Raw genomic sequence first — 12528 nt, 5'->3', positions numbered from 1 at the left:
GGATAAAACAGTGAGGGTGGGAGCCCCGTTAAATCAGTGAGAGTGGGAGTTGGGGTAAATCAGTGAGAGTGGGAGCCGGGATAAATCATTGAGAGTGGGAGTTGGGGTAAATCATTGAGAGTGGGAGTTGGGGTAAATCAGTGAGAGTGGGAGCCGGGATAAATCATTGAGAGTGGGAGTTGGGGTAAATCAGTGAGAGTGGGAGTTGGGGTAAATCAGTGAGAGTGGGAGCTGGGATAAATCAGTGAGAGTGGGAGCCGGGATAAATCAGTGGGAGTGGGAGCTCGGATAAAACAGTGAGAGTGGGAGCTGGGATAAATCGTTGAGAGTGGGAGTTGGGGTAAATCATTGAGAGTGGGAGTTGGGGTGAATCAGTGAGAGTGGGAGCCGGGATTAATCATTGAGAGTGGGAGTTGGGGGAAATCAGTGAGAGTGGGAGCCGGGATAAATCAGTGAGAGTGGGAGTTGGGGTAAATCAGTGAGAGTGGGAGCCGGGATAAATCATTGAGAGTGGGAGTTGGGGTAAATCAGTGAGAGTGGGAGTTGGGGTAACTCAGTGAGAGTGGGAGCCGGGATAAATCAGTGAGAGTGGGAGTTGGGGTAAATCAGTGAGAGTGGGAGTTGGGGTAACTCAGTGAGAGTGGGAGCCGGGATAAATCAGTGAGAGTGGGAGTTGGGGTAAATGAGTGAGAGTGGGAGTTGGGGTAAATCATTGAGAGTGGGAGTTGGGGTAAATCAGTGAGAGTGGGAGCCGGGATAAATCATTGAGAGTGGGAGTTGGGGTAAATCAGTGAGAGTGGGAGTTGGGGTAAATCAGTGAGAGTGGGAGCTGGGATAAATCAGTGAGAGTAGGAGCTCGGATAAAACAGTGAGAGTGGGAGCTGGGATAAATCGGTGAGAGTGGGAGCTGGGATAAATTACTGAGAGTGGGAGCTGGGATAAAACAGTGAGGGTGGGAGCCACGTTAAATCAGTGAGAGTGGGAGTTGGGGTAAATCAGTGAGAGTGGGAGCCGGGATAAATCATTGAGAGTGGGAGTTGGGGTAAATCATTGAGAGTGGGAGTTGGGGTAAATCAGTGAGAGTGGGAGCCGGGAGAAATCATTGAGAGTGGGAGTTGGGGTAAATCATTGAGAGTGGGAGTTGGGGTAAATCAGTGAGAGTGGGAGCCGGGATAAATCATTGAGAGTGGGAGTTGGGGTAAATCAGTGAGAGTGGGAGTTGGGGTAAATCAGTGAGAGTGGGAGCCGGGATAAATCAGTGAGAGTAGGAGGTGGGATAAATCAGTGAGAGTGTGAGTTGGGATAAAGCAGTGAGAGTGGTTGTTGGGATTAAGCAGTGAGGGTGGGAGCTGGGATAAATCGGTGAGAGTGGGAGCTGGGATAAATCGGTGAGAGTGGGAGCTGGGATAAATCATTGAGAGTGGGAGCTGGGATAAATCAGTGAGAGTAGGAGGTGGGATAAATCAGTGAGAGTGTGAGTTGGGATAAAGCAGTGAGAGTGGTTGTTGGGATTAAGCAGGGAGGGTGGGAGCTGGGATAAAACAGTGAGAGTGGGAGCCGGGATAAATCAGTGGGAGTGGGAGCTCAGATAAAACAGTGAGAGTGGGAGCTGGGATAAATCGGTGAGAGTGGGAGCTGGGATAAGTCAGTGAGAGTAGGAGCTCGGATAAAACAGTGAGAGTGGGAGCTGGGATAAATCGGTGAGAGTGGGAGCTGGGATAAATCAGTGAGAGTAGGAGGTGGGATAAATCAGTGAGAGTGTGAGTTGGGATAAAGCAGTGAGAGTGGTTGTTGGGATTAAGCAGTGAGGGTGGGAGCTGGGATAAATCGGTGAGAGTGGGAGCTGGGATAAATCGGTGAGAGTGGGAGCTGGGATAAATCGTTGAGAGTGGGAGTTGGGGTAAATCATTGAGAGTGGGAGTTGGGGTAAATCAGTGAGAGTGGGAGCCGGGATAAATCAGTGAGAGTGGGAGTTGGGGTAAATCAGTGAGAGTGGGAGCCGGGATAAATCATTGAGAGTGGGAGTTGGGGTAAATCATTGAGAGTGGGAGTTGGGGTAAATCAGTGAGAGTGGGAGCCGGGATAAATCATTGAGAGTGGGAGTTGGGGTAAATCAGTGAGAGTGGGAGCTGGGATAAATCAGTTAGAGTAGGAGCTCGGATAAAATAGTGAGAGTGGGAGCTGGGATAAATCGGTGAGAGTGGGAGCTGGGATAAATTACTGAGAGTGGGAGCTGGGATAAAACAGTGAGGGTGGGAGCCCCGTTAAATCAGTGAGAGTGGGAGTTGGGGTAAATCAGTGAGAGTGGGAGCTGGGATAAATCAGTGAGAGTGGGAGCCGGGATAAATCAGTGGGAGTGGGAGCTCGGATAAAACAGTGAGAGTGGGAGCTGGGATAAATCGTTGAGAGTGGGAGTTGGGGTAAATCATTGAGAGTGGGAGTTGGGGTAAATCAGTGAGAGTGGGAGCCGGGATAAATCATTGAGAGTGGGAGTTGGGGTAAATCAGTGAGAGTGGGAGTTGGGGTAACTCAGTGAGAGTGGGAGCCGGGATAAATCAGTGAGAGTGGGAGTTGGGGTAAATCAGTGAGAGTGGGAGTTGGGGTAACTCAGTGAGAGTGGGAGCCGGGATAAATCAGTGAGAGTGGGAGTTGGGGTAAATCAGTGAGAGTGGGAGCCGGGATAAATCATTGAGAGTGGGAGTTGGGGTAAATCATTGAGAGTGGGAGTTGGGGTAAATCAGTGAGAGTGGGAGCCGGGATAAGTCATTGAGAGTGGGAGTTGGGGTAAATCAGTGAGAGTGGGAGTTGGGGTAAGTCAGTGAGAGTGGGAGCTGGGATAAATCAGTGAGAGTAGGAGCTCGGATAAAACAGTGAGAGTGGGAGATGGGATATATCGGTGAGAGTGGTAGCTGGGATAAATTACTGAGAGTGGGAGCTGGGATAAAACAGTGAGGGTGGGAGCCACGTTAAATCAGTGAGAGTGGGAGTTGGGGTAAATCAGTGAGAGTGGGAGCCGGGATAAATCATTGAGAGTGGGAGTTGGGGTAAATCATTGAGAGTGGGAGTTGGGGTAAATCAGTGAGAGTGGGAGCCGGGAGAAATCATTGAGAGTGGGAGTTGGGGTAAATCATTGAGAGTGGGAGTTGGGGTAAATCAGTGAGAGTGGGAGCCGGGATAAATCTTTGAGAGTGGGAGTTGGGGTAAATCAGTGAGAGTGGGAGTTGGGGTAAATCAGTGAGAGTGGGAGCCGGGATAAATCAGTGAGAGTAGGAGGTGGGATAAATCAGTGAGAGTGTGAGTTGGGATAAAACAGTGAGAGTGGTTGTTGGGATTAAGCAGTGAGGGTGGGAGCTGGGATAAATCGGTGAGAGTGGGAGCTGGGATAAATCGGTGAGAGTGGGAGCTGGGATAAATCAGTGAGAGTGGGAGCTGGGATAAATCAGTGAGAGTAGGAGGTGGGATAAATCAGTGGGAGTGTGAGTTGGGATAAAGCAGTGAGAGTGGTTGTTGGGATTAAGCAGTGAGGGTGGGAGCTGGGATAAAACAGAGAGTGGGAGCCGGGATAAATCAGTGGGAGTGGGAGCTCAGATAAAACAGTGAGAGTGGGAGCTGGGATAAATCGGTGAGAGTGGGAGCTGGGATAAGTCAGTGAGAGTAGGAGCTCGGATAAAACAGTGAGAGTGGGAGCTCGGATAAATCGGTGAGAGTGGGAGCTGGGATAAATCAGTGAGAGTAGGAGTTGGGATAAATCAGTGAGAGCGTGAGTTGGGATAAAGCAGTGAGAGTGGTTGTTGGGATTAAGCAGTGAGGGTGGGAGCTGGGATAAATCGGTGAGAGTGGGAGCTGGGATAAATCGGTGAGAGTGGGAGCTGGGATAAATTGTTGAGAGTGGGAGTTGGGGTAAATCATTGAGAGTGGGAGTTGGGGTAAATCAGTGAGAGTGGGAGCCGGGATAAATCAGTGAGAGTGGGAGTTGGGGTAAATCAGTGAGAGTGGGAGCCGTGATAAATCATTGAGAGTGGGAGTTGGGGTAAATCATTGAGAGTGGGAGTTGGGGTAAATCAGTGAGAGTGGGAGCCGGGATAAATCATTGAGAGTGGGAGTTGGGGTAAATCATTGAGAGTGGGAGTTGGGGTAAATCAGTGAGAGTGGGAGCCGGGATAAATCATTGAGAGTGGGAGTTGGGGTAAATCAGTGAGAGTGGGAGTTGGGGTAAATCAGTGAGAGTGGGAGCCGGGATAAATCAGTGAGAGTAGGAGGCGGGATAAATCAGTGAGAGTGTGAGTTGGGATAAAGCAGTGAGAGTGGTTGTTGGGATTAAGCAGTGAGGGTGGGAGCTCGGATAAATCGGTGAGAGTGGGAGCTGGGATAAATCGGTGAGAGTGGGAGCTGGGATAAATCAGTGAGAGTGGGAGCTGGGATAAATCAGTGAGAGTAGGAGGTGGGATAAATCAGTGAGAGTGTGAGTTGGGATAAAGCAGTGAGAGTGGTTGTTGGGATTAAGCAGTGAGGGTGGGAGCTGGGACAAAACAGTGACAGTGGGAGCCGGGATAAATCAGTGGGAGTGGGAGCTCAGATAAAACAGTGAGAGTGGGAGCAGGGATAAATCGGTGAGAGTGGGAGCTGGGATAAGTCAGTGAGAGTAGGAGCTCGGATAAAACAGTGAGAGTGGGAGCTGGGATAAATCGGTGAGAGTGGGAGCTGGGATAAATCAGTGAGAGTAGGAGGTGGGATCAATCAGTGAGAGTGTGAGTTGGGATAAATCAGTGAGAGTGTGAGTTGGGATAAAGCAGTAAGAGTGGTTGTTGGGATTAAGCAGTGAGGGTGGGAGCTGGGATAAAACAGTGAGAGTGGGAGCCGGGATAAATCAGTGGGAGTGGGAGTTGGGATAAATCAGTGAGAATGGGAGCTGGGATAAATCAGTGAGAGTCGGAGCTGGGATAAAACAGTGAGATTGTGAGTTGGGATAAAGCAGTGAGAGTGGTTGTTGGGATTAAGCAGTGAGGGTGGGAGCTGGGATAAAACAGTGAGAGTGGGAGCCGGGATAAATCAGTGGGAGTGGGAGCTCAGATAAAACAGTGAGAGTGGGAGCTGGGATAAATCGGTGAGAGTGGGAGCTGGGATAAGTCAGTGAGAGTAGGAGTTCGGATAAAACAGTGAGGGTGGGAGCTGGGATAAAACAGTGAGAGTGGGAGCCGGGATAAATCAGTGGGAGTGGGAGTTGGGATAAATCAGTGAGAATGGGAGCTGGGATAAATCAGTGAGAGTCGGAGCTGGGATAAAACAGTGAGAGCGGGAGCTGGGATAAATCAGTGAGAGTGGGAGCTGGGATAAATCAGTGAGAGTGGGTGCTGGGATAAATCAGTGGGAGTGGGAGTTGGGATAAAGCAGTGATGGTGGGAGCTGGGAAAAGCAGTGAGGGTGGGAGCTGGGATAAATCATTGGGTGTGGGAGTTGGGATAAATCAGTGACAGTGGGAGCTGGGATAAAACAGTGAGGGTCGGAGCTGGGATAAAACAGTGAGAGTCGGAGCTGGGATATATCAGTGAGAGTGGTAGCTGGGATAAATCAGTGAGAGTGGGAGCTGGGATAAATCAGTGGCAGTGGGAGTTGGGATAAATCAGTGAGAGTGGGCGCTGGGATAAATCAGTGGGAGTGGGAATTGGGATAAATCAGTGAGTGTGGGAGCTGGGATAAATCAGTGAGAGTATGAGCTGGGACAAACCTGTGAGAGTGGGAGTTGGGGTAAATCAGTGAGAGTGGGAGTTGGGAAAAAGCAGTGAGAGTGGGAGTTGGGATTAAGCAGTGAGACTGGGAGCTGGGATAAATCAGTGAGAGTGGGAGTTGGGGTAAATCAGTGAGAGTGGGAGTTGGGATAAATCAGTGAGAGTAGGAGCTCGGATAAAACAGTGAGAGTGGGAGCTGCGATAAATCGGTGAGAGTGGGAGCTGGGATAAATTATTGAGAGTGGGAGCTGGGATAAAACAGTGAGGGTGGGAGCTGGGATAAATCAGTGAGATTGGGAGTTGGGGTAAATCAGTGAGAGTAGGAGCTCGGATAAAACACTGAGAGTGGGAGCTGGGATAAATCGGTGAGAGTGGGAGCTGGGATAAATCAGTGAGAGTGGGAGCTGGGATAAATCAGTGAGAGTAGGAGCTCGGATAAAACAGTGAGAGTGGGAGCTGGGATAAATCGGTGAGAGTGGGAGCTGGGATAAATCAGTGAGAGTGGGAGCTCGGATAAATCAGTGAGAGTGGGAGCTGGGATAAATCGGTGAGAGTGGGAGCTGGGATAAATCAGTGAGTGGGAGCTGGGATAAATCAGTGAGAGTAGGAGGTGGGATAAATCAGTGAGAGTGGGAGTTGGGATAAAGCAGTGAGAGTGGGAGCTGGGATTAAGCAGTGAGGCTGGGAGCTGGGATAAAACAGTGAGAGTGGGAGCCGGGATAAATCAGTGAGAGTGGGAGCTGGGATAAATCAGTGAGAGTAGGAGCTTTGATAAAACAGTGAGAGTGGGAGCTGGGATAAATCAGTGAGAGTAGGAGCTGGGATAAATCGGTGAGAGTGGGAGCTGGGATAAATCAGTGAGAGTGGGAGCTCGGATAAATCAGTGAGAGTGGGAGCTGGGATAAATCGGTGAGAGTGGGAGCTGGGATAAATCAGTGAGTGGGAGCTGGGATAAATCAGTGAGAATGGGAGCTGGGATAAATCAGTGAGAGAAGGAGCTGGGATATAACAGTGAGAGCGGGAGCTGGGATAAATCAGTGAGAGTGGGAGCTGGGATAAATCAGTGAGAGTGGGAGCTGGGATAAAACAGTGACGGTGGGAGCGAGGATAAATTAGTGAGAGTGGGAGCTGGGATAAATCAGTGAGAGTAGGAGCTGGGATAAAACAGTGAGAGTGGGAGCTGGGATAAATCAGTGAGAGTAGGAGCTCGGATCAAACAGTGAGGGTGGGAGCTGGGATAAAACAGTGAGAGTGGGAGCCGGGATAAATCAGTGGGAGTGGGAGTTGGGATAAATCAGTGAGAATGGGAGCTGGGATAAATCAGTGAGAGTCGGAGCTGGGATAAAACAGTGAGAGCGGGAGCTGGGATAAATCAGTGAGAGTGGGAGCTGGGATAAATCAGTGAGAGTGGGTGCTGGGATAAAACAGTGAGAGTGGGAGCCGGGATAAATCAGTGGGAGTGGGAGTTGGGATAAAGCAGTGATGGTGGGAGCTGGGAAAAGCAGTGAGGGTGGGAGCTGGGATAAATCATTGGGTGTGGGAGTTGGGATAAATCAGTGACAGTGGGAGCTGGGATAAAACAGTGAGGGTCGGAGCTGGGATAAAACAGTGAGAGACGGAGCTGGGATATATCAGTGAGAGTGGTAGCTGGGATAAATCAGTGAGAGTGGGCGCTGGGATAAATCAGTGAGAGTGGGAGCTGGGATAAATCAGTGGCAGTGGGAGTTGGGATAAATCAGTGAGAGTGGGCGCTGGGATAAATCAGTGGGAGTGGGAATTGGGATAAATCAGTGAGTGTGGGAGCTGGGATAAATCAGTGAGAGTAGGAGCTGGGATAAATCTGTGAGAGTGGGAGTTGGGGTAAATCAGTGAGAGTGGGAATTGGGAAAAAGCAGTGAGAGTGGGAGTTGGGATTAAGCAGTGAGACTGGGAGCTGGGATAAATCAGTGAGAGTGGGAGTTGGGGTAAATCAGTGAGAGTGGGAGCTGGGATAAATCAGTGAGAGTAGGAGCTCGGATAAAACAGTGAGAGTGGGAGCTGCGATAAATCGGTGAGAGTGGGAGCTGGGATAAATTATTGAGAGTGGGAGCTGGGATAAAACAGTGAGGGTGGGAGCTGGGATAAATCAGTGAGATTGGGAGTTGGGGTAAATCAGTGAGAGTAGGAGCTCGGATAAAACAGTGAGAGTGGGAGCTGGGATAAATCGGTGAGAGTGGGAGCTGGGATAAATCAGTGAGAGTGGGAGCTGGGATAAATCAGTGAGAGTAGGAGCTCGGATAAAACAGTGAGAGTGGGAGCTGGGATAAATCGGTGAGAGTGGGAGCTGGGATAAATCAGTGAGAGTGGGAGCTCGGATAAATCAGTGAGAGTGGGAGCTGGGATAAATCGGTGAGAGTGGGAGCTGGGATAAATCAGTGAGTGGGAGCTGGGATAAATCAGTGAGAGTAGGAGGTGGGATAAATCAGTGAGAGTGGGAGTTGGGATAAAGCAGTGAGAGTGGGAGCTGGGATTAAGCAGTGAGGGTGGGAGCTGGGATAAAACAGTGAGAGTGGGAGCCGGGATAAATCAGTGAGAGTGGGAGCTGGGATAAATCAGTGAGAGTAGGAGCTGGGATAAAACAGTGAGAGTGGGAGCTGGGATAAATCAGTGAGAGTAGGAGCTGGGATAAATCGGTGAGAGTGGGAGCTGGGATAAATCAGTGAGAGTGGGAGCTCGGATAAATCAGTGAGAGTGGGAGCTGGGATAAATCGGTGAGAGTGGGAGCTGGGATAAATCAGTGAGTGGGAGCTGGGATAAATCAGTGAGAATGGGAGCTGGGATAAATCAGTGAGAGTAGGAGCTGGGATATAACAGTGAGAGCGGGAGCTGGGATAAATCAGTGAGAGTGGGAGCTGGGATAAATCAGTGAGAGTGGGAGCTGGGATAAAACAGTGACGGTGGGAGCGAGGATAAATTAGTGAGAGTGGGAGCTGGGATAAATCAGTGAGAGTAGGAGCTGGGATAAAACAGTGAGAGTGGGAGCTGGGATAAATCAGTGAGAGTAGGAGCTGGGATAAATCAGTGAGAGTGGGAGCTGGGATAAAACAGTGAGAGTGGGAGCTGGGATAGATCAGTGAGGGTGGGAGCTGCGATAAATCAGTGAGAGTAGGAGCTGGGATAAATCAGTGAGAGTAGGAGCTGGGATAAATCAGTGAGAGTGGGAGCTGGGATAAAACAGTGACAGTGGGAGCTGGGATATATCAGTGAGAGTGGTAGCTGGGATAAATCAGTGAGGGTGGGAGCTGGGATTAAACAGTGAGAGTGGGAGCTGGGATAAATCATTGAGAGTGGGAGCTGGGATAAAACAGTGAGGGTGGGAGCTGGGATAAATCAGTGAGATTGGGAGTTGGGGTAAATCAGTGAGAGTGGGAGCTGGGATAAAACAGTGAGGGTGGGAGCTGGGATAAATCATTGAGAGTGGGAGTTGGGGTAAATCAGTGAGAGTGGGAGTTGGGGTAAATCAGTGAGAGTGGGAGCTGGGATAAATCGGTGAGAGTGGGAGCTGGGATAAATTATTGAGAGTGGGAGCTGGGATAAAACAGTGAGGGTGGGAGCTGGGATAAATCAGTGAGATTGGGAGCTGCGATAAATCGGTGAGAGTGGGAGCTGGGATACATTATTGAGAGTGGGAGCTGGGATAAAACAGTGAGGGTGGGAGCTGGGATAAATCATTGAGAGTGGGAGTTGGGGTAAATCAGTGAGAGTGGGAGTTGGGGTAAATCAGTGAGAGTGGGAGTTGGGGTAAATCAGTGAGAGTGGGAGTTGGGGTAAATCAGTGAGAGTGGGAGCTGGGATAAATCGGTGAGAGTGGGAGCTGGGATAAATTATTGAGAGTGGGAGCTGGGATAAAACAGTGACGGTGGGAGCTGGGATAAATCAGTGAGATTGGGAGTTGGGGTAAATCAGTGCGACTGGGATCTGGGATAAATCATTGAGAGTGGGAGCTGGGATAAATCGGTGAGAGTGGGAGTTGGGGTAAATCAGTGAGAGTGGGAGCTGGGATAAATCGGTGAGAGTGGGAGTTGGGGTATATCAGTGAGAGTGGGAGTTGGGGTAAATCAGTGAGAGTGGGAGTTGGGGTAAATCAGTGAGAGTGGGAGTTGGGGTAAATCAGTGAGAGTGGGAGCTGGGATAAATCGGTGAGAGTGGGAGCTGGGATAAATCAGTGAGAGTAGGAGCTCGGATAAAACAGTGAGAGTGGGAGCTGGGATAAATCGGTGAGAGTGGGAGCTGGGATAAATCAGTGAGAGTGGGAGCTGGGATAAATCAGTGAGAGTAGGAGGTGGGATAAATCAGTGAGAGTGTAACTTGGGATAAAGCAGTGAGAGTGGTTGTTGGGATTAAGCAGTGATGGTGGGAGCTGGGAAAAGCAGTGAGGGTGGGAGCTGGGATAAATCATTGGGTGTGGGAGTTGGGATAAATCAGTGACAGTGGGAGCTGGGATAAAACAGTGAGGGTCGGAGCTGGGATAAAACAGTGAGAGTCGGAGCTGGGATATATCAGTGAGAGTGGTAGCTGGGATAAATCAGTGAGAGTGGGCGCTGGGATAAATCAGTGAGAGTGGGAGCTGGGATAAATCAGTGGCAGTGGGAGTTGGGATAAATCAGTGAGAGTGGGCGCTGGGATAAATCAGTGGGAGTGGGAATTGGGATAAATCAGTGAGTGTGGGAGCTGGGATAAATCAGTGAGAGTAGGAGCTGGGATAAACCTGTGAGAGTGGGAGTTGGGGTAAATCAGTGAGAGTGGGAGTTGGGAAAAAGCAGTGAGAGTGGGAGTTGGGATTAAGCAGTGAGACTGGGAGCTGGGATAAATCAGTGAGAGTGGGAGTTGGGGTAAATCAGTGAGAGTGGGAGCTGGGATAAATCAGTGAGAGTAGGAGCTCGGATAAAACAGTGAGAGTGGGAGCTGCGATAAATCGGTGAGAGTGGGAGCTGGGATAAATTATTGAGAGTGGGATCTGGGATAAAACAGTGAGGGTGGGAGCTGGGATAAATCAGTGAGATTGGGAGTTGGGGTAAATCAGTGAGAGTAGGAGCTCGGATAAAACAGTGAGAGTGGGAGCTGGGATAAATCGGTGAGAGTGGGAGCTGGGATAAATCAGTGAGAGTGGGAGCTGGGATAAATCAGTGAGAGTAGGAGCTCGGATAAAACAGTGAGAGTGGGAGCTGGGATAAATCGGTGAGCGTGGGAGCTGGGATAAATCAGTGAGAGTGGGAGCTCGGATAAATCAGTGAGAGTGGGAGCTGGGATAAATCGGTGAGAGTGGGAGCTGGGATAAATCAGTGAGTGGGAGCTGGGATAAATCAGTGAGAGTAGGAGGTGGGATAAATCAGTGAGAGTGGGAGTTGGGATAAAGCAGTGAGAGTGGGAGCTGGGATTAAGCAGTGAGGGTGGGAGCTGGGATAAAACAGTGAGAGTGGGAGCCGGGATAAATCAGTGAGAGTGGGAGCTGGGATAAATCAGTGAGAGTAGGAGCTGGGATAAAACAGTGAGAGTGGGAGCTGGGATAAATCAGTGAGAGTAGGAGCTGGGATAAATCGGTGAGAGTGGGAGCTGGGATAAATCAGTGAGAGTGGGAGCTCGGATAAATCAGTGAGAGTGGGAGCTGGGATAAATCGGTGAGAGTGGGAGCTGGGATAAATCAGTGAGTGGGAGCTGGGATAAATCAGTGAGAATGGGAGCTGGGATAAATCAGTGAGAGTAGGAGCTGGGATATAACAGTGAAAGCGGGAGCTGGGATAAATCAGTGAGAGTGGGAGCTGGGATAAATCAGTGAGAGTGGGAGCTGGGATAAAACAGTGACGGTGGGAGCGAGGATAAATTAATGAGAGTGGGAGCTGGGATAAATCAGTGAGAGTAGGAGCTGGGATAAAACAGTGAGAGTGGGAGCTGGGATAAATCAGTGAGAGTAGGAGCTGGGATAAATCAGTGAGAGTGGGAGCTGGGATAAAACAGTGAGAGTGGGAGCTGGGATAGATCAGTGAGGGTGGGAGCTGCGATAAATCGGTGAGAGTAGGAGCTCGGATAAAACAGTGAGAGTAGGAGCTGGGATAAAACAGTGAGGGTGGGAGCTGCGATAAATCAGTGAGAGTAGGAGCTGGGATAAATCAGTGAGAGTAGGAGCTGGGATAAATGAGTGAGAGTGGGAGCTGGGATAAAACAGTGACAGTGGGAGCTGGGATATATCAGTGAGAGTGGGAGCTGGGATAAATCATTGAGAGTGGGAGTTGGGGTAAATCAGTGAGAGTGGGAGTTGGGGTAAATCAGTGAGAGTGGGAGTTGGGGTAAATCAGTGAGAGTGGGAGTTGGGGTAAATCAGTGAGAGTGGGAGCTGGGATAAATCGGTGAGGGTGGGAGCTGGGATAAATCATTGAGAGTGGGAGTTGGGGTAAATCAGTGAGAGTGGGAGTTGGGGTAAATCAGTGAGAGTGGGAGTTGGGGTAAATCAGTGAGAGTGGGAGCTGGGATAAATCAGTGAGAGTGGGAGTTGGGGTAAATCAGTGAGAGTGGGAGCTGGGATAAATCGGTGAGGGTGGGAGCTGGGATAAATTATTGAGAGTGGGAGCTGGGATAAAACAGTGAGGGTGGGAGCTCGGATAAAACAGTGAGAGTGGGAGCTGCGATAAATCGGTGAGAGTGGGAGCTGGGATAACTTATTGAGAGTGGGAGCTGGGATAAAACAGTGAGGGTGGGAGCTGGGATAAATCAGTGAGATTGGGAGTTGGGGTAAATCAGTGAGAGTGGGAGTTGGGGTAAATCAGTG

Source organism: Heterodontus francisci, chromosome 9, assembly GCF_036365525.1.
Source record: "Heterodontus francisci isolate sHetFra1 chromosome 9, sHetFra1.hap1, whole genome shotgun sequence".
NCBI classification, from domain to species: domain Eukaryota; kingdom Metazoa; phylum Chordata; class Chondrichthyes; order Heterodontiformes; family Heterodontidae; genus Heterodontus; species Heterodontus francisci.
The sequence above is the reverse complement of the archived record's forward strand: the minus strand, read 5'-3'. Positions refer to the sequence as shown.